This window comes from Scyliorhinus torazame, chromosome 13 (genome assembly GCF_047496885.1).
Source record: "Scyliorhinus torazame isolate Kashiwa2021f chromosome 13, sScyTor2.1, whole genome shotgun sequence".
In the NCBI taxonomy this organism is placed as follows: Eukaryota; Metazoa; Chordata; class Chondrichthyes; order Carcharhiniformes; family Scyliorhinidae; genus Scyliorhinus; species Scyliorhinus torazame.
This window is the reverse complement of record NC_092719.1, coordinates 224,648,540-224,671,878: the sequence shown is the minus strand read 5'-3', so window position 1 is coordinate 224,671,878 and position 23,339 is coordinate 224,648,540. Positions and strand designations below refer to the sequence as shown.

Genomic DNA, 23,339 nt, shown 5'->3' with positions numbered 1-23,339 from the left:
GATTCCCCGCTGGGTCACTGTCTGTGCGGAGTCTGCATGTTCTCCCCGTGTGTGCGTGGGTTTCCTCCGGGTGCTCCGGTTTCCTCCCACAGTCCAAAGACGTGCAGGTTAGGTTGATTGGCCGTGATAAATTGCCCGTATGTCCAAAAAGGTTAGGTGGGGTTACGGGGATCGGGTGGGAGAGTGGGCCTGGGTAGAGTGCACTAAGGGGGTTCTATGATTATTATTATTCTAAACTTCAGAGATAGGGGGTCCAGTGGAACCTGCCCAGCAGTGGGGTGGGTGGGGGGTAGTGGACAGAACTGAAAGGAGCAACCATAGAAAAGCCCTTTGTGTGAAAATAAAACTTTGCATTTCACATCAAATGATTTGAAAAGTGGAAACGTTAAGATTGAACTGGCGGGAGATCCATTTAAATAGTTCAAGTCTGCAGTGACCACCAGGGTGTGAAACATTCTCCCTCCTTTACCTCCATATCCCTGGTCCAGTGCCAAACCAATCCTCTGGACAATCCCAATATCCTTGTGCAGTGCTGGGCTGGTATATACACACACAGAGCGGACACCGGGTGAGGAACACTCCGGGGCAGACAGGCTGCTTAGTAAGTGCTTCCCAGAATCTTCATTCTGAGTTCCTTCTTAGCAACTCTCTCCGGGTCTTTCTGTTTAAACTTGCACCTTGAACCTTTACAGATAAAGAGATCCGGGGAACTTCAATAAGATCATTGAAACTTTGAGGAGGAGAATATATTTACGGTTACATTATGTTGGCAGTATTTAAAACCTTCAGGATCGCGATGTGCAAAGCGGTGTCCGGGTTGTTAATTTTGCAAATTCAACTGGCTGCGGCGGGGAGAAATTTCAGGACGTTTTAAAAGTTGAAAGGGACAAAGTTCAGACGAATTGGTTGTAACAGTGAGATATTGAGGTGTGGTTTTAAACTGCAAATCCCCATTTACTTTAACCTAAAGTGGTCAGTATCCCAGGTCTGGGAGCCGGGGTGTCTATTCTGTAATGTTGAGTTGGCAAAACTGCTTTCTGAACTTTTTGTGACAATGAGGGAGCATCGAAACCTCCCCCAGGTCCCCGGGAGAATGTCGCAATCTCAGCAATTTGGCTGGAAGTTGAATGTTCTGAGATGTTTACTGGAAAGTGGGTGCTTTTTAACGACAGTGCTGTACAGTTCATAACAAAGTTTTGTTTCAAAGTTCATTTTAAGTTTCCGTCCATCTTACTTTCGAAACAGTAAAATGCTGTCGCGATTTGTAAACTGAATGGATTTCAGTAAAGTTCTTTGGCAAATCTCACATTCGGGGAAAACCTGCAATGTTATTAAAGTTTAGCATTAACGTCCTTATTGCCCTGGGGTGAGGAATGAGCCGGGATATTAACAACTGCGCAGTGACTGACTGTGACAGGTTTCTCGGAGTCACGCACACTTGGGCTCAATCCAAGGTCAATGATTGGGAGAAAGTTTTCTAAATTTCACTCTTGACAAAGATTCCACGAGGGGCTTGTGTAATGCATGTTTCTGATTGGCTGGTGTCAATATCCTAGGGGCGGTCCCTTTCCCACAGATACAGGGTCAGCACTGCTGTGAGTTTCTGTCATTGCCTCCTTTCCACATCCATAAGACACAATTCAGGGGCGGGATCTCCGTTAGCCGATGGCAAAATTGGGAAATGCAATTTGGCGGAAAATAACTTCTGACGGCAAAATCACGGCAGAGCCGATTTGACACCAAACCGCGATCACCTCGACAATGACGTCAATGCGTTTCACTCCGCACATAAAGTGGGCAGCGTTACCATATCATTGTCGGCCGACCCGGGATTCTCCGGCTCCTTGGGGATTCTCCGCCTCCGATGGGCCGAGTTCCCGACGGCGAGGTTCACCTGTGCTTTTAAAAATTGTGAAACTGGCGCGGTGGCTGCTGCGGGAGCGAGAGGGGGGACGGAAAGTGTCCAACATCGCCATAGTTTGCCGACAGTTGTGCCGCTGGCCGGGGGGGGGGGGGGGGCTTCTGCCAGGGCCGTGGGGAGTACTGGGGGGTGGCCAGGAGGTGGGCTGTGGGATCAGGTTGGACGGGCGCGGAACACCATTGCCGCAGTCGGCAAGGCAGCAGTGCAGCTGCGCACCCGGCTAACAGCCCACTGGTAACTTAGAGCCACGGGTGATATAGGTGTGCCCCCCGGACACTCCCCTGGGTGCCCTCTGGCCCAGCCGACCCATCAGCTGTGTGGGCGCACTCCAGCACAGCCAGTGCCATCTGGTTGGCGGGGTGAGTGTGTGTGGGGAGTGTTATGTGTGTGTGTAGCTGGGATGAGTGTGTGCGGGGAGTGTAATGTGTGTGTGCGGCTGGGATGAGTGTGTGTGGGGAGAGTAATTGTGTGCGGCTGGGATGAGTGTGTGCAGGGAGTGTAATGTGTGTGTGTGGCTGGGATGAGTGTGGGTGGGGAGTGTAATGTGTGTGTGTGGCTGGGATGAGTGTGTGTGGGGAGTGTAATGTGTGTGCAGCTGGGATGAGTGTGTGTGGGGAGTGTAATGTGTGTGTGCGGCTGGGATAAGTGTGTGTGGGGAGAGTAATTGTGTGCGGCTGGGATGAGTGTGTATGGGGAGTGTAATGTGTGTGTGCGGCTGGAATGAGTGTGTGTGGGGAGTGTAATGTGTGTGTGCGGCTGGGATGAGTGTGTGTGGGGGAGTGTAATGTGTGTGTGCGGCTGGGATGAGTGTGTGTGGGGAGTGTAATGTGTGTGTGCGGCTGGGATGAGTGTGTGTGGGGAGTGTAATGTGTGTGTGCGGCTGGGATGAGTGTGTGTGGGGGAGTGTAATGTGTGTGTGCAGCTGGGATGAGTGTGTGTGGGGAGGGTAATGTATGTGTGCGGCTGGGATGAGTGTGCGTGGGGAGTGTAATGTGTGTGTGTGGCTGGGATGAGTGTGTGTGGGGAGTGCAATGTGTGTGTGCGGCTGGGATGAGTGTGTGTGGGGAGTGTAATGTGTGTGAGGCTGGGATGAGTGTGTGTGGGGAGTGTAATGTATGTGTGCGGCTGGGATGAGTGTGTGTGGGGAGTGTAATGTGTGTGCGGCTGGGATAAGTGTGTGTGGGGAGTGTAATGTGTTTGTGCGGCTGGGATGAGTGTGTGCGGGGAGTGTAATGTGTCTGTGCGGCTGGGATGAGTGTGTATGGTGAGTGTAATATGTGTGTGCGGCTGGGATGAGTGTGTGTGGGGAGTGTAATGTGTGTGTGTGGCTGGGATGAGTGTGTGTGGGGAGTGGAACATGTGTGTGCGGCTGGGATGAGTGTGTGTGGGGAGTGTAATGTGTGTGTGTGGCTGGGATGAGTGTGTGTGGGGAGTGTAACGTGTGTGTGCGGATGGGATGAGTGTGTGTGGGGAGTGTAATGTGTGTGTGCGGCTGGGATGAGTGTGTGTGGGGAGTGTAATGTGTGTGTGCGGCTGGGATGAGAGTGTGTGGGGAGTGTAATGTGTGCGCGGATGGGATGAGTGTGTATGGGGAGTGTAATGTGTGTGTGCGGCTGGGATGAGTGTGTGTGGGGAGTGTAATGTGTGTGTGCGGCTGGGATGAGTGTGTGTGGGGAGTGTAATGTGTGTGCGCGGCTGGGATGAGTGTGTATGGGGAGTGTAATGTGTCTGTGCGGCTGGGATGAGTGTGTATGGGGAGTGTAATGTGTGTGTGCGGCTGGGATGAGTTATGTGGGGAGTGTAATGTGTGTGTGTGGCTGGGATGAGTGTGTGTGGGGAGTGGAACATGTGTGTGCGGCTGGGATGAGTGTGTGTGGGGAGTGTAATGTGTGTGTGAGGCTGGGATGAGTGTGTGTGGGGAGTGTAATGTGTGTGTGCGGATGGGATGAGTGTGTATGGGGAGTGTAATGTGTGTGTGCGGCTGGGATGACTGTGTGTGGGGAGTGTAATGTGTGTGTGCGGCTGGGATGAGTGTGTGTGGGGAGTGTAATGTGTCTGTGCAGCTGGGATGAGTGTGTGTGGGGAGTGTAATGTGTGTGGGCGGCTGGGATGAGTGTGTGGGGAGTGTAATGTGTGTGTGCGGCTGGGATGAGTGTGTGTGGGGAGTGTAATTTGTCTGTGCGGCTGGGATGAGTGTGTGGGGAGTGTAATGTGTCTGTGCAGCTGGGATGAGTGTGTGTGGGGAGTGTAATGTGTGTGGGCGGCTGGGATGAGTGTGTGGGGAGTGTAATGTGTGTGTGCGGCTGGGATGAGTGTGTGTGGGGAGTGTAATTAGTCTGTGCGGCTGGGATGAGTGTGTGGGGAGTGTAATGTGTGTGTGCAGCTGGGATGAGTGTGTATGGGGAGTGTAATGTGTGTGTGCGGCTGGGATGAGTGTGTGTGGGGAGTGTAATGTGTGTGTGTGGCTGGGATGAGTGTGTGTGGGGAGTGTAATGTGTGTGTGGGGCTGGGTTGAGTGTGTGTGGGGAGTGTAATGTGTGTGTGTGGCTGGGATGAGTGTGTGGGGGAGTGTAATCTGTGTGTGCGGATGGGGTGAGTGTGTGTGGGGAGTGTAAGGTGTGTGTGCGGCTGGGATGAGTGTGTGTGGGGAGTGTAATGTGTGTGTGCGGCTGGGATGAGTGTGTGTGTGGAGTGTAATGTGTGTGTGTGGCTGGGATGAGTGTGTGTTGGAGTGTAATGTGTGTGTGCGGCTGGGATGAGTGTGTGTGGGGAGTGTAATGTGTGTGTGTGGCTGGGATGAGTGTGTGTGGGGAGTGTAATGTGTGTGTGCGGCTGGGATGAGTATGTGTGGGGAGTGTAATGTGTGTGCGCAGCTGGGGTGAGTGTGGGAGTGTAATGTGTGTGTGCGGCTGGGATGAGTGTGTGTGGAGAGTGTAATGTGTGTGTGCGGCTGGGATGAGTGTGTGTGGGGAGTGTAATGTGTGTGTGCGGCTGGGGTGAGTGTGTGTGGGGAGTGTAATGTGTGTGTGCGGCTGGGGTGAGTGTGTGTGGGGAGTGTAATGTGTGTGTGCGGCTGGGGTGAGTGTGGGTGGGGAGTGCAGTGTGTGTGCGGCTGGGATGAGTGTGCGTGGGGAGTGTAATGTGTGTGTGCGGCTGGGATGAGTGTGTGTGGGGAGGGTAATGTGTGTGTGTGGCTGGGATGAGTGTGTGTGGGGAGTGTAATGTGTGTGTGCGGCTGGGATGAGTGTGTGTGAGGAGTGTAATGTGTGTGTGTCTAGGATGATTGTGTGTGGGCAGTGTAATGTGTGTGTGTTGCTGGGATGAGTGTGTGTGGGGAGTGTAATGTGTGTGTGTCTGGGATGAGTGTGTGCAGGGAGTGTAATGTGTGTGTGTGGCTGGGATGAGTGTGGGTGGGGAGTGTAATGTGTGTGTGTGGCTGGGATGAGTGTGTGTGGGGAGTGTAATGTGTGTGTGCGGCTGGGGTGAGTGTGTGTGGGGAGTGTAATGTGTGTGCGGCTGGGGTGAGTGTGTGTGGGAATGTAATGTGTGTGTGCGGCTGGGATGAGTGTGTGTGGGGAGTGCAGTGTGTGCGCGGCTGGGATGAGTGTGTGTGGGGAGTGTAATGTGTGTGTGCGGCTGGGATGAGTGTGTGTGGGGAGGGTAATGTGTGTGTGTGGCTGGGATGAGTGTGTGTGGGGAGTGTAATGTGTGTGTGCGGCTGGGATGAGTGTGTGTGAGGAGTGTAATGTGTGTGTGTCTGGGATGATTGTGTGTGGGCAGTGTAATGTACGTGTGTTGCTGGGATGAGTGTGTGTGGGGAGTGTAATGTGTGTGTGTCTGGGATGAGTGTGTGCAGTGAGTGTAATGTGTGTGTGTGGCTGGGATGAGTGTGTGTGGGGAGTGTAATGTGTGTGTGCGGCTGGGATGAGTGTGTGTGGGGAGTGTAATGTGTGTGTGCTGCTGGGTGAGTGTGTGTGGGGAGTGTAATGTGTGTGTGCGGCTGGAATGAGTGTGTGTGGGAAGTGTAATGTGTGTGTGCGGCTGGGATGAGTGTGTGCGGGGAGTGTAATGTGTGTGTGCGGCTGGGATGAGTGTGTGTGGGGAGTGTAATGTGTGTCTGCTGCTGGGATGAGTGTGTGTGGGGAGTGTAATGTGTGTGGGGAGTGTAATCTGTGTGTGCGGCTGGGATGAGTGTGTGTGGGGAGTGTAATGTGTGTGTGCGGCTGGGATGAGTGTGTATGGGGAGTGTAATGTGTGTGTGCGGCTGGGATGAGTGTGTGTGGGGAGTGTAATGTGTGTGTGCGGCTGGGATGAGTGTGTGTGGGGGAGTGTAATGTGTGTGTGCGGCTGGGAAGAGTGTGTGTGGGGAGGGTAATGTATGTGTGCGGCTGGGATGAGTGTGTGTGGGGAGTGTAATGTGTGTGAGGCTGGGATGAGTGTGTGTGGGGAGTGTAATGTATGTGTGCGGCTGGGATGAGTGTGTGTGGGGAGTGTAATGTGTGTGCGGCTGGGATGAGTGTGTGTGGGGAGTGTAATGTGTTTGTGCGGCTGGGATGAGTGTGTGCGGGGAGTGTAATGTGTGTGTGCGGCTGGGATGAGTGTGTGTGGGGAGTGTAATGTGTGTGCGCGGCTGGGATGAGTGTGTGTGGGGAGTGTAATGTGTGTGTGAGGCTGGGATGAGTGTGTGTGGGGAGTGTAATGTGTGTGCGCGGCTGGGATGAGTGTGTGTGGGGAGTGTAATGTGTGTGTGCGGATGGGGTGAGTGTGTGTGGGGAGTGTAAGGTGTGTGTGCGGCTGGGATGAGTGTGTGTGGGGAGTGTAATGTGTGTGTGCGGCTGGGATGAGTGTGTGTGTGGAGTGTAATGTGTGTGTGTGGCTGGGATGAGTGTGTGTTGGAGTGTAATGTGTGTGTGCGGCTGGGATGAGTGTGTGTGGGGAGTGTAATGTGTGTGTGCGGCTGGGATGAGTATGTGTGGGGAGTGTAATGTGTGTGCGCAGCTGGGGTGAGTGTGGGAGTGTAATGTGTGTGCGGCTGGGATGAGTGTGTGTGGAGAGTGTAATGTGTGTGTGCGGCTGGGATGAGTGTGTGTGGGGAGTGTAATGTGTGTGTGCGGCTGGGGTGAGTGTGTGTGGGGAGTGTAATGTGTGTGTGCGGCTGGGGTGAGTGTGTGTGGGGAGTGTAATGTGTGTGTGCGGCTGGGGTGAGTGTGTGTGGGGAGTGCAGTGTGTGTGCGGCTGGGATGAGTGTGCGTGGGGAGTGTAATGTGTGTGTGCGGCTGGGATGAGTGTGTGTGGGGAGGGTAATGTGTGTGTGTGGCTGGGATGAGTGTGTGTGGGGAGTGTAATGTGTGTGTGCGGCTGGGATGAGTGTGTGTGAGGAGTGTAATGTGTGTGTGTCTAGGATGATTGTGTGTGGGCAGTGTAATGTGTGTGTGTTGCTGGGATGAGTGTGTGTGGGGAGTGTAATGTGTGTGTGTCTGGGATGAGTGTGTGCAGGGAGTGTAATGTGTGTGTGTGGCTGGGATGAGTGTGGGTGGGGAGTGTAATGTGTGTGTGCGGCTGGGATGAGTGTGTGTGGGGAGTGTAATGTGTGTGTGCGGCTGGGGTGAGTGTGTGTGGGGAGTGTAATGTGTGTGCGGCTGGGGTGAGTGTGTGTGGGAATGTAATGTGTGTGTGCGGCTGGGATGAGTGTGTGTGGGGAGTGCAGTGTGTGCGCGGCTGGGATGAGTGTGTGTGGGGAGTGTAATGTGTGTGTGCGGCTGGGATGAGTGTGTGTGGGGAGGGTAATGTGTGTGTGTGGCTGGGATGAGTGTGTGTGGGGAGTGTAATGTGTGTGTGCGGCTGGGATGAGTGTGTGTGAGGAGTGTAATGTGTGTGTGTCTGGGATGATTGTGTGTGGGCAGTGTAATGTACGTGTGTTGCTGGGATGAGTGTGTGTGGGGAGTGTAATGTGTGTGTGTCTGGGATGAGTGTGTGCAGTGAGTGTAATGTGTGTGTGTGGCTGGGATGAGTGTGTGTGGGGAGTGTAATGTGTGTGTGCGGCTGGGATGAGTGTGTGTGGGGAGTGTAATGTGTGTGTGCGGCTGGGATGAGTGTGTGTGGGGAGTGTAATGTATGTGTGCGGCTGGGATGAGTGTGTGTGGGGAGTGTAATGTGTGTATGCGGCTGGGATGAGTGTGTATGGGGAGTGTAATGTGTGTGGGGAGTGTAATCTGTGTGTGCGGCTGGGATGAGTGTGTGTGGGGAGTGTAATGTGTGTATGCGGCTGGGATGAGTGTGTATGGGGAGTGTAATGTGTGTGTGCGGCTGGGATGAGTGTGTGTGGGGAGTGTAATGTGTGTGTGCGGCTGGGATGAGTCTGTGTGGGGGAGTGTAATGTGTGTGTGCGGCTGGGATGAGTGTGTGTGGGGAGGGTAATGTATGTGTGCGGCTGGGATGAGTGTGTGTGGGGAGTGTAATGTGTGTGAGGCTGGGATGAGTGTGTGTGGGGAGTGTAATGTATGTGTGCGGCTGGGATGAGTGTGTGTGGGGAGTGTAATGTGTGTGCGGCTGGGATGAGTGTGTGTGGGGAGTGTAATGTGTTTGTGCGGCTGGGATGAGTGTGTGCGGGGAGTGTAATGTGTGTGTGCGGCTGGGATGAGTGTGTGTGGGGAGTGTAATGTGTGTGCGCGGCTGGGATGAGTGTGTGTGGGGAGTGTAATGTGTGTGTGCGGCTGGGATGAGTGTGTGTGGGGAGTGTAATGTGTGTGCGCGGCTGGGATGAGTGTGTGTGGGGAGTGTAATGTGTGTGTGTGGCTGGGATGAGTGTGTGTGGGGAGTGTAATGCGTGTGTGCGGCTAGGATGAGTGTGTGCGGGGAGTGTAATGTGTGTGTGCGGCTGGGATGAGTGTGTGTGGGGAGTGTAACGTGTATGTGTGGGTGGGATGAGTCTGTGTGGGGAGTGTAATGTGTGTGTGCGGCTGGGATGAGTGTGTGTGGGGAGTGTAATGTGTGTGCGCGGCTGGGATGAGTGTGTGTGGGGAGTGTAATGTGTGTGTGCGGCAGGGATGAGTGTGTGTGGGGAGTGTAATGTGTGTGTGCGGCTGGGATGTGTGTGTGTGGGGAGTGTAACGTGTATGTGTGGCTGGGATGAGTGTGTGTGGGGAGTGTAATGTGTGTGTGTGGCTGGGATGACTGTGTGTGGGGAGTGTAATGTGTGTGTGTGGCTGGGATGAGTGTGTGTGGGGAGTGTAATGTGTGTGCGGCTGGGGTGAGTGTGTGTGGGAATGTAATGTGTGTGTGCGGCTGGGATGAGTGTGTGTGGGGAGTGCAGTGTGTGCGCGGCTGGGATGAGTGTGTGTGGGGAGTGTAATGTGTGTGTGCGGCTGGGATGAGTGTGTGTGGGGAGGGTAATGTGTGTGTGTGGCTGGGATGAGTGTGTGTGGGGAGTGTAATGTGTGTGTGCGGCTGGGATGAGTGTGTGTGAGGAGTGTAATGTGTGTGTGTCTGGGATGATTGTGTGTGGGCAGTGTAATGTACGTGTGTTGCTGGGATGAGTGTGTGTGGGGAGTGTAATGTGTGTGTGTCTGGGATGAGTGTGTGCAGTGAGTGTAATGTGTGTGTGTGGCTGGGATGAGTGTGTGTGGGGAGTGTAATGTGTGTGTGCGGCTGGGATGAGTGTGTGTGGGGAGTGTAATGTGTGTGTGCGGCTGGGATGAGTGTGTGTGGGGAGTGTAATGTATGTGTGCGGCTGGGATGAGTGTGTGTGGGGAGTGTAATGTGTGTATGCGGCTGGGATGAGTGTGTATGGGGAGTGTAATGTGTGTGGGGAGTGTAATCTGTGTGTGCGGCTGGGATGAGTGTGTGTGGGGAGTGTAATGTGTGTATGCGGCTGGGATGAGTGTGTATGGGGAGTGTAATGTGTGTGTGCGGCTGGGATGAGTGTGTGTGGGGAGTGTAATGTGTGTGTGCGGCTGGGATGAGTGTGTGTGGGGGAGTGTAATGTGTGTGTGCGGCTGGGATGAGTGTGTGTGGGGAGGGTAATGTATGTGTGCGGCTGGGATGAGTGTGTGTGGGGAGTGTAATGTGTGTGAGGCTGGGATGAGTGTGTGTGGGGAGTGTAATGTATGTGTGCGGCTGGGATGAGTGTGTGTGGGGAGTGTAATGTGTGTGCGGCTGGGATGAGTGTGTGTGGGGAGTGTAATGTGTTTGTGCGGCTGGGATGAGTGTGTGCGGGGAGTGTAATGTGTGTGTGCGGCTGGGATGAGTGTGTGTGGGGAGTGTAATGTGTGTGCGCGGCTGGGATGAGTGTGTGTGGGGAGTGTAATGTGTGTGTGCGGCTGGGATGAGTGTGTGTGGGGAGTGTAATGTGTGTGCGCGGCTGGGATGAGTGTGTGTGGGGAGTGTAATGTGTGTGTGTGGCTGGGATGAGTGTGTGTGGGGAGTGTAATGCGTGTGTGCGGCTAGGATGAGTGTGTGCGGGGAGTGTAATGTGTGTGTGCGGCTGGGATGAGTGTGTGTGGGGAGTGTAACGTGTATGTGTGGGTGGGATGAGTCTGTGTGGGGAGTGTAATGTGTGTGTGCGGCTGGGATGAGTGTGTGTGGGGAGTGTAATGTGTGTGCGCGGCTGGGATGAGTGTGTGTGGGGAGTGTAATGTGTGTGTGCGGCAGGGATGAGTGTGTGTGGGGAGTGTAATGTGTGTGTGCGGCTGGGATGTGTGTGTGTGGGGAGTGTAACGTGTATGTGTGGCTGGGATGAGTGTGTGTGGGGAGTGTAATGTGTGTGTGTGGCTGGGATGACTGTGTGTGGGGAGTGTAATGTGTGTGCGGCTGGGATGAGTGTGTGTGGGGAGTGTAATGTGTGTGCGCGGCTCGGATGAATGTGTGTGGGGAGTGTAATGTGTGTGTGCGGCTGGGATGAGTGTGTGTGGGGAGTGTAATGTGTGTGCGCGGCTGGGATGAGTGTGTGTGGGGAGTGTAATGTGTGTGTGCGGCTGGGATGAGTGTGTGTGGGGAGTGTAATGTGTGTGTGGCTGGGATGAGTGTGTGTGGGGAGTGTAATGTGTGTGTGTGGCTGGGATGAGTGTGTGTGGGGAGTGTAATGTGTGTGTGCGGTTGGGATGAGTGTGTGTGGGGAGTGTAATGTGTGTCTGCGGCTGGGATGAGTGTGTGTGGGGAGTGGAATGTGTGTGTGCGGCTGGGATGAGTGTGTGTGGGGAGTGTAACGTGTATGTGTGGCTGGGATGAGTGTGTGTGGGGAGTGTAATGTGTGTGTGTGGCTGGGATGAGTGTGTGTGGGGAGTGTAATGTGTGTGCGCGGCTGGGATGAGTGTGTGTGGGGAGTGTAATGTGTGTGTGCGGCTGGGATGAGTGTGTGTGGTGAGTGTAATGTGTGTGCGCGGCTGGGATGAGTGTGTGTGGGGAGTGTAATCTGTGTGTGCGGCTGGGATGAGTGTGTGTGGGGAGTGTAATGTGTGTGTGCGGCTGGGATGAGTGTGTGTGGGGAGTGTAATGTGTGTGTGCGGCTGGGATGAGTGTGTGTGGGGAGTGTAATGTGTGTGTGCGGCTGGGATGAGTGTGTGTGGGGGAGTGTAATGTGTGTGTGCGGCTGGGATGAGTGTGTGTGGGGAGGGTAATGTATGTGTGCGGCTGGGATGAGTGTGTGTGGGGAGTGTAATGTGTGTGAGGCTGGGATGAGTGTGTGTGGGGTGTGTAATGTATGTGTGCGGCTGGGATGAGTGTGTGTGGGGAGTGTAATGTGTGTGCGGCTGGGATGAGTGTGTGTGGGGAGTGTAATGTGTTTGTGCGGCTGGGATGAGTGTGTGCGGGGAGTGTAATGTGTGTGTGCGGCTGGGATGAGTGTGTGTGGGGAGTGTAATGTGTGTGCGCGGCTGGGATGAGTGTGTGTGGGGAGTGTAATGTGTGTGTGCGGCTGGGATGAGTGTGTGTGGGGAGTGTAATGTGTGTGCGCGGCTGGGATGAGTGTGTGTGGGGAGTGTAATGTGTGTGTGCGGCTGGGGTGAGTGTGTGTGGGGAGTGCAGTGTGTGTGCGGCTGGGATGAGTGTGTGTGGGGAGTGTAATGTGTGTGTGCGGCTGGGATGAGTGTGTGTGGGGAGGGTAATGTGTGTGTGTGGCTGGGATGAGTGTGTGTGGGGAGTGTAATGTGTGTGTGCGGCTGGGATGAGTGTGTGTGAGGAGTGTAATGTGTGTGTGTCTAGGATGATTGTGTGTGGGCAGTGTAATGTGTGTGTGTTGCTGGGATGAGTGTGTGTGGGGAGTGTAATGTGTGTGTGTCTGGGATGAGTGTGTGCAGGGAGTGTAATGTGTGTGTGTGGCTGGGATGAGTGTGGGTGGGGAGTGTAATGTGTGTGTGCGGCTGGGATGAGTGTGTGTGGGGAGTGTAATGTGTGTGTGCGGCTGGGGTGAGTGTGTGTGGGGAGTGTAATGTGTGTGTGCGGCTGGGGTGAGTGTGTGTGGGGAGTGTAACGTGTGTGTGCGGCTGGGGTGAGTGTGTGTCGGGAGTGTAATGTGTGTGTGAGGCTGGGATGAGTGTGTGTGGGGAGTGTAATGTGTGTGTCCGGCTGGGATGAGTGTGTGTGGGAATGTAATGTGTGTGTGCGGCTGGGATGAGTGTGTGTGGGGAGTGCAGTGTGTGCGCGGCTGGGATGAGTGTGTGTGGGGAGTGTAATGTGTGTGTGCGGCTGGGATGAGTGTGTGTGGGGAGGGTAATGTGTGTGTGTGGCTGGGATGAGTGTGTGTGGGGAGTGTAATGTGTGTGTGCGGCTGGGATGAGTGTGTGTGAGGAGTGTAATGTGTGTGTGTCTGGGATGATTGTGTGTGGGCAGTGTAATGTGTGTGTGTTGCTGGGATGAGTGTGTGTGGGGAGTGTAATGTGTGTGTGTCTGGGATGAGTGTGTGCAGTGAGTGTAATGTGTGTGTGTGGCTGGGATGAGTGTGTGTGGGGAGTGTAATGTGTGTGTGCGGCTGGGATGAGTGTGTGTGGGGAGTGTAATGTGTGTGTGCGGCTGGGGTGAGTGTGTGTGGGGAGTGTAATGTGTGTGTGCGGCTGGAATGAGTGTGTGTGGGAAGTGTAATGTGTGTGTGCGGCTGGGATGAGTGTGTGCGGGGAGTGTAATGTGTGTGTGCGGCTGGGATGAGTGTGTGTGGGGAGTGTAATGTGTGTGTGTGGCTGGGATGAGTGTGTGTGGGGAGTGTAATCTGTGTGTGCGGCTGGGATGAGTGTGTGTGGGGAGTGTAATGTGTGTGTGCGGCTGGGATGAGTGTGTATGGGGAGTGTAATGTGTGTGTGCGGCTGGGATGAGTGTGTGTGGGGAGTGTAATGTGTGTGTGCGGCTGGGATGAGTGTGTGTGGGGGAGTGTAATGTGTGTGTGCGGCTGGGATGAGTGTGTGTGGGGAGGGTAATGTATGTGTGCGGCTGGGATGAGTGTGTGTGGGGAGTGTAATGTGTGTGAGGCTGGGATGAGTGTGTGTGGGGAGTGTAATGTATGTGTGCGGCTGGGATGAGTGTGTGTGGGGAGTGTAATGTGTGTGCGGCTGGGATGAGTGTGTGTGGGGAGTGTAATGTGTTTGTGCGGCTGGGATGAGTGTGTGCGGGGAGTGTAATGTGTGTGTGCGGCTGGGATGAGTGTGTGTGGGGAGTGTAATGTGTGTGCGCGGCTGGGATGAGTGTGTGTGGGGAGTGTAATGTGTGTGTGCGGCTGGGATGAGTGTGTGTGGGGAGTGTAATGTGTGTGCGCGGCTGGGATGAGTGTGTGTGGGGAGTGTAATGTGTGTGTGTGGCTGGGATGAGTGTGTGTGGGGAGTGTAATGTGTGTGTGCGGCTAGGATGAGTGTGTGCAGGGAGTGTAATGTGTGTGTGCGGCTGGGATGAGTGTGTGTGGGGAGTGTAACGTGTATGTGTGGCTGGGATGAGTCTGTGTGGGGAGTGTAATGTGTGTGTGCGGCTGGGATGAGTGTGTGTGGGGAGTGTAATGTGTGTGCGCGGCTGGGATGAGTGTGTGTGGGGAGTGTAATGTGTGTGTGCGGCAGGGATGAGTGTGTGTGGGGAGTGTAATGTGTGTGTGCGGCTGGGATGTGTGTGTGTGGGGAGTGTAACGTGTATGTGTGGCTGGGATGAGTGTGTGTGGGGAGTGTAATGTGTGTGTGTGGCTGGGATGACTGTGTGTGGGGAGTGTAATGTGTGTGTGCGGCTGGGATGAGTGTGTGTGGGGAGTGTAATGTGTGTGCGCGGCTCGGATGAATGTGTGTGGGGAGTGTAATGTGTGTGCGCGGCTGGGATGAGTGTGTGTGGGGAGTGTAATGTGTGTGCGCGGCTGGGATGAGTGTGTGTGGGGAGTGTAATGTGTGTGTGCGGCTGGGATGAGTGTGTGTGGGGAGTGTAATGTGTGTGTGGCTGGGATGAGTGTGTGTGGGGAGTGTAATGTGTGTGTGTGGCTGGGATGAGTGTGTGTGGGGAGTGTAATGTGTGTGTGCGGTTGGGATGAGTGTGTGTGGGGAGTGTAATGTGTGTCTGCGGCTGGGATGAGTGTGTGTGGGGAGTGGAATGTGTGTGTGCGGCTGGGATGAGTGTGTGTGGGGAGTGTAACGTGTATGTGTGGCTGGGATGAGTGTGTGTGGGGAGTGTAATGTGTTTGTGTGGCTGGGATGAGTGTGTGTGGGGAGTGTAATGTGTGTGCGCGGCTGGGATGAGTGTGTGTGGGGAGTGTAATGTGTGTGTGCGGCTGGGATGAGTGTGTGTGGTGAGTGTAATGTGTGTGCGCGGCTGGGATGAGTGTGTGTGGGGAGTGTAATGTGTGTGTGCGGCTGTGATGAGTCTGTGTGGGTAGTGTAATGTGTGTCTGCGGCTGGGATGAGTGTGTGTGGGGAGTGTAATGTGTGTGTGCGGCTGGGATGAGTGTGTGTGGGGAGTGTAATGTGTGTGTGCGGCTGGGATGAGTGTGTGTGGGGAGTGTAATCTGTGTGTGCGGCTGGGATGAGTGTGTGTGGGGAGTGTAATGTGTGTGTGCGGCTGGGATGAGTGTGTGTGGGGAGTGTAATGTGTGTGTGCGGCTGGGATGAGTGTGTGTGGGGAGTGTAATGTGTGTGTGCGGCTGGGATGAGTGTGTGTGGGGGAGTGTAATGTGTGTGTGCGGCTGGGAGGAGTGTGTGTGGGGAGGGTAATGTATGTGTGCGGCTGGGATGAGTGTGTGTGGGGAGTGTAATGTGTGTGAGGCTGGGATGAGTGTGTGTGGGGAGGGTAATGTGTGTGTGTGGCTGGGATGAGTGTGTGTGGGGAGTGTAATGTGTGTGTGCGGCTGGGATGAGTGTGTGTGAGGAGTGTAATGTGTGTGTGTCTAGGATGATTGTGTGTGGGCAGTGTAATGTGTGTGTGTTGCTGGGATGAGTGTGTGTGGGGAGTGTAATGTGTGTGTGTCTGGGATGAGTGTGTGCAGGGAGTGTAATGTGTGTGTGTGGCTGGGATGAGTGTGGGTGGGGAGTGTAATGTGTGTGTGCGGCTGGGATGAGTGTGTGTGGGGAGTGTAATGTGTGTGTGCGGCTGGGGTGAGTGTGTGTGGGGAGTGTAATGTGTGTGTGCGGCTGGGGTGAGTGTGTGTGGGGAGTGTAACGTGTGTGTGCGGCTGGGGTGAGTGTGTGTCGGGAGTGTAATGTGTGTGTGAGGCTGGGATGAGTGTGTGTGGGGAGTGTAATGTGTGTGTCCGGCTGGGATGAGTGTGTGTGGGAATGTAATGTGTGTGTGCGGCTGGGATGAGTGTGTGTGGGGAGTGCAGTGTGTGCGCGGCTGGGATGAGTGTGTGTGGGGAGTGTAATGTGTGTGTGCGGCTGGGATGAGTGTGTGTGGGGAGGGTAATGTGTGTGTGTGGCTGGGATGAGTGTGTGTGGGGAGTGTAATGTGTGTGTGCGGCTGGGATGAGTGTGTGTGAGGAGTGTAATGTGTGTGTGTCTGGGATGATTGTGTGTGGGCAGTGTAATGTGTGTGTGTTGCTGGGATGAGTGTGTGTGGGGAGTGTAATGTGTGTGTGTCTGGGATGAGTGTGTGCAGTGAGTGTAATGTGTGTGTGTGGCTGGGATGAGTGTGTGTGGGGAGTGTAATGTGTGTGTGCGGCTGGGATGAGTGTGTGTGGGGAGTGTAATGTGTGTGTGCGGCTGGGGTGAGTGTGTGTGGGGAGTGTAATGTGTGTGTGCGGCTGGAATGAGTGTGTGTGGGAAGTGTAATGTGTGTGTGCGGCTGGGATGAGTGTGTGCGGGGAGTGTAATGTGTGTGTGCGGCTGGGATGAGTGTGTGTGGGGAGTGTAATGTGTGTGTGTGGCTGGGATGAGTGTGTGTGGGGAGTGTAATCTGTGTGTGCGGCTGGGATGAGTGTGTGTGGGGAGTGTAATGTGTGTGTGCGGCTGGGATGAGTGTGTATGGGGAGTGTAATGTGTGTGTGCGGCTGGGATGAGTGTGTGTGGGGAGTGTAATGTGTGTGTGCGGCTGGGATGAGTGTGTGTGGGGGAGTGTAATGTGTGTGTGCGGCTGGGATGAGTGTGTGTGGGGAGGGTAATGTATGTGTGCGGCTGGGATGAGTGTGTGTGGGGAGTGTAATGTGTGTGAGGCTGGGATGAGTGTGTGTGGGGAGTGTAATGTATGTGTGCGGCTGGGATGAGTGTGTGTGGGGAGTGTAATGTGTGTGCGGCTGGGATGAGTGTGTGTGGGGAGTGTAATGTGTTTGTGCGGCTGGGATGAGTGTGTGCGGGGAGTGTAATGTGTGTGTGCGGCTGGGATGAGTGTGTGTGGGGAGTGTAATGTGTGTGCGCGGCTGGGATGAGTGTGTGTGGGGAGTGTAATGTGTGTGTGCGGCTGGGATGAGTGTGTGTGGGGAGTGTAATGTGTGTGCGCGGCTGGGATGAGTGTGTGTGGGGAGTGTAATGTGTGTGTGTGGCTGGGATGAGTGTGTGTGGGGAGTGTAATGTGTGTGTGCGGCTAGGATGAGTGTGTGCAGGGAGTGTAATGTGTGTGTGCGGCTGGGATGAGTGTGTGTGGGGAGTGTAACGTGTATGTGTGGCTGGGATGAGTCTGTGTGGGGAGTGTAATGTGTGTGTGCGGCTGGGATGAGTGTGTGTGGGGAGTGTAATGTGTGTGCGCGGCTGGGATGAGTGTGTGTGGGGAGTGTAATGTGTGTGTGCGGCAGGGATGAGTGTGTGTGGGGAGTGTAATGTGTGTGTGCGGCTGGGATGTGTGTGTGTGGGGAGTGTAACGTGTATGTGTGGCTGGGATGAGTGTGTGTGGGGAGTGTAATGTGTGTGTGTGGCTGGGATGACTGTGTGTGGGGAGTGTAATGTGTGTGTGCGGCTGGGATGAGTGTGTGTGGGGAGTGTAATGTGTGTGCGCGGCTCGGATGAATGTGTGTGGGGAGTGTAATGTGTGTGCGCGGCTGGGATGAGTGTGTGTGGGGAGTGTAATGTGTGTGCGCGGCTGGGATGAGTGTGTGTGGGGAGTGTAATGTGTGTGTGCGGCTGGGATGAGTGTGTGTGGGGAGTGTAATGTGTGTGTGGCTGGGATGAGTGTGTGTGGGGAGTGTAATGTGTGTGTGTGGCTGGGATGAGTGTGTGTGGGGAGTGTAATGTGTGTGTGCGGTTGGGATGAGTGTGTGTGGGGAGTGTAATGTGTGTCTGCGGCTGGGATGAGTGTGTGTGGGGAGTGGAATGTGTGTGTGCGGCTGGGATGAGTGTGTGTGGGGAGTGTAACGTGTATGTGTGGCTGGGATGAGTGTGTGTGGGGAGTGTAATGTGTTTGTGTGGCTGGGATGAGTGTGTGTGGGGAGTGTAATGTGTGTGCGCGGCTGGGATGAGTGTGTGTGGGGAGTGTAATGTGTGTGTGCGGCTGGGATGAGTGTGTGTGGTGAGTGTAATGTGTGTGCGCGGCTGGGATGAGTGTGTGTGGGGAGTGTAATGTGTGTGTGCGGCTGTGATGAGTCTGTGTGGGTAGTGTAATGTGTGTCTGCGGCTGGGATGAGTGTGTGTGGGGAGTGTAATGTGTGTGTGCGGCTGGGATGAGTGTGTGTGGGGAGTGTAATGTGTGTGTGCGGCTGGGATGAGTGTGTGTGGGGAGTGTAATCTGTGTGTGCGGCTGGGATGAGTGTGTGTGGGGAGTGTAATGTGTGTGTGCGGCTGGGATGAGTGTGTGTGGGGAGTGTAATGTGTGTGTGCGGCTGGGATGAGTGTGTGTGGGGAGTGTAATGTGTGTGTGCGGCTGGGATGAGTGTGTGTGGGGGAGTGTAATGTGTGTGTGCGGCTGGGAGGAGTGTGTGTGGGGAGGGTAATGTATGTGTGCGGCTGGGATGAGTGTGTGTGGGGAGTGTAATGTGTGTGAGGCTGGGATGAGTGTGTGTGGGGAGTGTAATGTATGTGTGCGGCTGGGATGAGTGTGTGTGGGGAGTGTAATGTGTGTGCGGCTGGGATGAGTGTGTGTGGGGAGTGTAATGTGTTTGTGCGGCTGGGATGAGTGTGTGCGGGGAGTGTAATGTGTGTGTGCGGCTGGGATGAGTGTGTGTGGGGAGTGTAATGTGTGTGCACGGCTGGGATGAGTGTGTGTGGGGAGTGTAATGTGTGTGTGCGGCTGGGATGAGTGTGTGTGGGGAGTGTAATGTGTGTGCGCGGCTGGGATGAGTGTGTGTGGGGAGTGTAATGTGTGTGTACGGCAGGGATGAGTGTGTGTGGGGAGTGTAATGTGTGTGTGCGGCTGGGATGAGTGTGTGTGGGGAGTGTAACGTGTATGTGTGGCTGGGATAAGTGTGTGTGGCGAGTGTGATGTGTGTGTGCGGCTGGGATGAGTGTGGGTGGGGAGTGTAATGTGTGTGTGTGTCTAGGATGAGTGTGGGTGGGGAGTGTAATGTGTGTGTGCGGCTGGGATGAGTGTGTGTGGGGAGTGTAATGTGTGTGCGCGGCTGGGATGAGTGTGTGTGGGGAGTGTAATGTGTGTGTGCGGCTGGGATGAGTGTGAGTGGGGAGTGTAATGTGTGTGTGCAGCTGGGATGAGTGTGTGTGGGGAGTGTAATGTGTGTGTGTGTCTAGCATGAGTGTGGGTGGGGAGTGTAATGTGTGTGTGCGGCTGGGATGAGTGTGTGTGGGGAGTGTAATGTGTGTGCGCGGCTGGGATGAGTGTGTGTGGGGAGTGTAATGTGTGTGTGCGGCTGGGATGAGTGTGTGTGGGGAGTGTTATGTGTGTGTGTGGCTGGGATGAATGTGTGTGGGGAGTGTAATGTGTGTGTGTGGCTGGAATGAGTGTGTGTGGGGAGTGTAATGTGTGTGTGCGGCTGGGATGAGTGTGTGTGGGGAGTGTAATGTGTGTCTGCGGCTGGGATGAGTGTGTGTGGGGAGTGGAATGTGTGTGTGCGGCTGGGATGAGTGTGTGTGGGGAGTGTAACGTGTATGTGTTGCTGGGATGAGTGTGTGTGGGGAGCGTAATGTGTGTGCGCGGCTGGGATGAGTGTGTGTGGGGAGTGTAATGTGTGTGTGTGGCTGGGATGAGTGTGTGTGGGGAGTGTAATGTGTGTGTGTGGCTGGGATGAGTGTGTGTGGGGAGTGTAATGTGTGTGTGCGGCTGGGATGAGTGTGTATGGGGAGTGTAATGTGTGTGCGCGGCTGGGATGAGTGTGTGTGGGGAGTGTAATGTGTGTGTGCGGCAGGGATGAGTGTGTGTGGGGAGTGTAATGTGTGTGTGCGGCTGGGATGAGTGTGTGTGGGGAGTGTAATGTGTGTGTGCGGCTGGGATGAGTGTGTGTGGGGAGTGTAATGTGTGTGCGCGGCTGGGATGAGTGTGTGTGGGGAGTGTAATGTGTGTGTGCGGCTGGGATGAGTGTGTGTGGGGAGTGTAACGTGTGTGCGCGGCTGGGATGAGTGTGTGTGGGGAGTGTAATGTGTGTCTGCGGCTGGGATGAGTGTGTGTGGGGAGTGTAATGTGTGTGTGTGGCTGGGATGAGTGTGTGTGGGGAGTGTAATGTGTGTGTGCGGCTGGGATGAGTGTGTGTGGGAAGTGGAATGTGTGTGTGCGGATGGGGAGTAATAATCACTGGACTCCGCACAGACAGTGACCCAGCAGGGAATCGAACCTGGGACCCTGGCGCTGTGAAGCAACAGTGCTAACCAATGGGTGAGGGTGATGGGAATCTGGAAATCTTTGCCTGAAAGGGTGGTAGAGGCAGGAACCCTCACAACATTTAAGAAATATTGAGATGAATGATCATAGCAGACAAGGCCACGGACCCAGAGCAGGAAACTGGATTCGGGTTGACGGGTGTTTGAAGGCCCGTGCAGACAGGATGGGCTGAAGGGCCTGTTTCTGTGCTGTCAGACTCTATGGGGACTGCCCTCCCCAGTTCCCAGATGTAGTTCCCGCCTGTATTCACTCAGTTAACGGGGCAGTGTGTCTCTCTGAGCTTCACTCCCCAGCCCACAACCACCATCCTCTCTCCAAATTCACAGAAACATTTCCCTCTGCCTCATTGTGTTTGCTGATGTGAAGAAATAAGTGAACTTTATTGCACTCCATTCATGGCAGGTTAATGTAAAACCCAACAAATGCCTCTCTCATGGATGGTGGTGAACTTAAAGCCTCGGGGTCATGAGTTTAAATGCCACCATTGTAAATTTAAAAGTGAATTCAGTAAATCTGGTGATCTGTGCCTGCATGGTGGTATGTCCGTGACTCAGGTTGTGATTCTTCCTCCTTCACCCATACTGTTGATAACTTCTTAAAAATGTAGATTATAAAGGATATTTTTGTTTCCACTGCTAATACACACCTGTACATCACCCCGATATAGTCGTTCCTCAGAAAATACATTCCTACGTGGATGGAAAAAAGTTTGAGGGAACATTGATATGACCCTTCTGCAAGGTGCAATGTAGCAACTCACCACGGCTCCGGAGAACCCCACTGTCTCCAAGGACAAAGGCAGCAGATACCTGGAAACATCCCCCTGGAGGTTTCCCTCTCCAATCCACACACCATCCTGACTTGAAACATATCAGCCGTTCCTTCACTGTTGCTGGGTCAAAATCCTGGAACTCCCCCCCTGCCCACCACCCCATCCCACCCTAACAGCACAGTGGGTGTACCTACAACACATGGACTACAGTGGTTGAAGAAGGCAGCTCACCATCATCTTCTCAAGGGGCAACTAGGGATGGGCAATAAATGTTGGCCTGGCCAGTGTTACGGTCCCTGCAGAAACCCCCAACAGAAAGAAAACCACTGGACACAGTTTCATTTTTGCAAACTTTTACAGTAACAAACTGACTAAAATCAATATAATTCAAACATTAATTATCAGGCAAAGGATGTTTCATTTAAATAGTTGAAACGGCAAAGATACACCTCACATAGTTACAAGCACTTACATTACATCTCACACAAATGTGGGACCAGGTAAAATCAGCACCTATACAGTGCCTATATTTCCTCGGGAAACTAAGGAAATTCAGCATGCCCACATTGACTCTTACCAACTTTTACAGACGCACCATAGAAAGCATCCTATGGGGCTGCATCACAGCCTGGTATGGCAACTGCTCGGCCCAGGACCGTAAGAAACTACAGAGTCGTGAACACCGCCCAGTCCATCACACGGACCCACTTCCCATCCATTGACGAAAGAGAAAATGCTGGAAAATCTCAGCAGGCCTGGCAGCATCTGTAGGGAGAGAAAAGAGCGAACGTTTCGAGTCCGATGACTCTTTGTCAAAGCTGCTTCCCATCCATTGACTCTGTCTACACCTCCCGCTGCCTGGGGAAAGCGGGCAGTATAATCAAAGACCCCTCCCACCCGGATTACTCACTCTTCCAACTTCTTCCATCGAGCAGGAGATACAAAAACCTGAGAACACGCACTAACAGATTCAAAAACAGCTTCTTTCCCATTGTTATGAGACCCCTGAATGACCCTCTTATGGACTGACTGATCTCTCAACACAATTTCTCTACAGTGTAGCACTGCACTCTGTACGCTTCACCCGATGTCTATGTCCATGTACCACACTGTGTATTTATCGTAAGTCCTATGTTTTTTCATGTATGGAACGATTGCCTGGACTGTACACAGAGCAATACCTTTCACAGTACCTCCGTACACGTGACAATAAATCTAAATACAAATCCAATCTCATAGTCTTTCCAACTCAGCCTCTGCTATGTGGGGACTCTTACTTCCCACTCAAACATTTCATTCCTTGAGTCACATTCACCAGCAGCCATTATATATCTGGCCTTTCCCGACACAGCTACCACCAACAAGGCACAAGTCTAAAAACCTCTCTCTCTCTTATCATCACATTCCTGATGGCACAGAACCCCAAGAGACTCCTCTATTCTTACCCCTTAAATTTACTGCTGGGCTTTGACAATGCTGAAGCAGCAGCAATGGGCCTCATTCAATGGACAGATCCTTGCCCTCGCAGTCTACAGTTCTCTGCTCTTTTAAAATGTATAACACAGGATGACATAGTCTCTCTGTATTCTCAAAGGCCCACTTCAGTGTCAGGATCTGTTTGCAGACTGCCATTTGGATAGAACCTTGTTTGATTTCTCTACACAGAAATCTTCAGTGTGTCTGAAATTCCAAATATAAAACACAAGTTGATCCAACTTCACTGCAATTAAAAACTCAACAGATCAGATAGCAACTGTGGAGAGAGAAGCTCGAAAGGTGGTCCTTCTCCAGAACTGCGATTAGCATCCTCTTTACTCTGTGCTTCTGTTGCTGTGGCAGCATATTCATTTACATTTTTATTCATTTATTGAACATGGGCGTCGCTGGTTAGGCCCAGCATTTATTGCCCATCTCTTGTTGCCCTTCAGAAGGTGGGGGTGAGCTGCCTTCTTGAACCGCTGCAGTCTTGACGTGTTGGTGCATCCACTGTGCTGTTAGGGAGGGAGATCCAGGATGTTGTCCCAGTAACAGTGAAGGGACGGTGATATATTTCCCAGTCAGGGCGGTGAGTGACTTTGAGGGGAACCTCCAGGTGGTGGGGCTCCCAGGTATCTGCTGCTCTTGTCCTTCTAGATGGTGGTGGTCGTGGGTTTGGAAGGTGTTGCCTAAGGAACCTTGGTGAGTTGCTGCAGTGAATCTTGTAGATGGTTGTGGTGGTATGTATTAGGGGTAATACGGTACACCAGGAATGCCGAGGAGCTATTCGAGGACAGATGCTGGATCCCGATTGGATCCTCCACCTACTGGGCTCCACCCAGATAGGCGGGGTATAAGAACCCGGTTTACTCCCCGCAGCTGCATTCTGTGACTGAGCTGCTGGGGAACAAGTCTGAACAAGTCTCCTCAATAAAGCCTCGATTGAAGTTCTCTACGTCTCGCCTCGTGTGTGATCGATGGTGCTACAATGGTACACACGGCTGTCACTGTGCGTCAGTGGTGGAGGGTTTGAAT

At 53.7% G+C, this 23,339-nt stretch overlaps 1 protein-coding gene across 1 annotated transcript in view; it reads left to right on the top strand.

Moving 5' to 3' along the window:
• The first annotated feature begins 483 nt into the window (after nucleotides 1–483).
• Nucleotides 484–23,339, top strand: part of aldh1l1 (aldehyde dehydrogenase 1 family, member L1) — a 133,776-nt gene continuing 110,920 nt past the window's right edge. The window contains exon 1 of the mRNA XM_072473105.1: nucleotides 484–601. The gene's annotated coding sequence lies outside the window, so the exon portion shown is untranslated. The remainder of the gene's footprint in view (nucleotides 602–23,339) is intronic.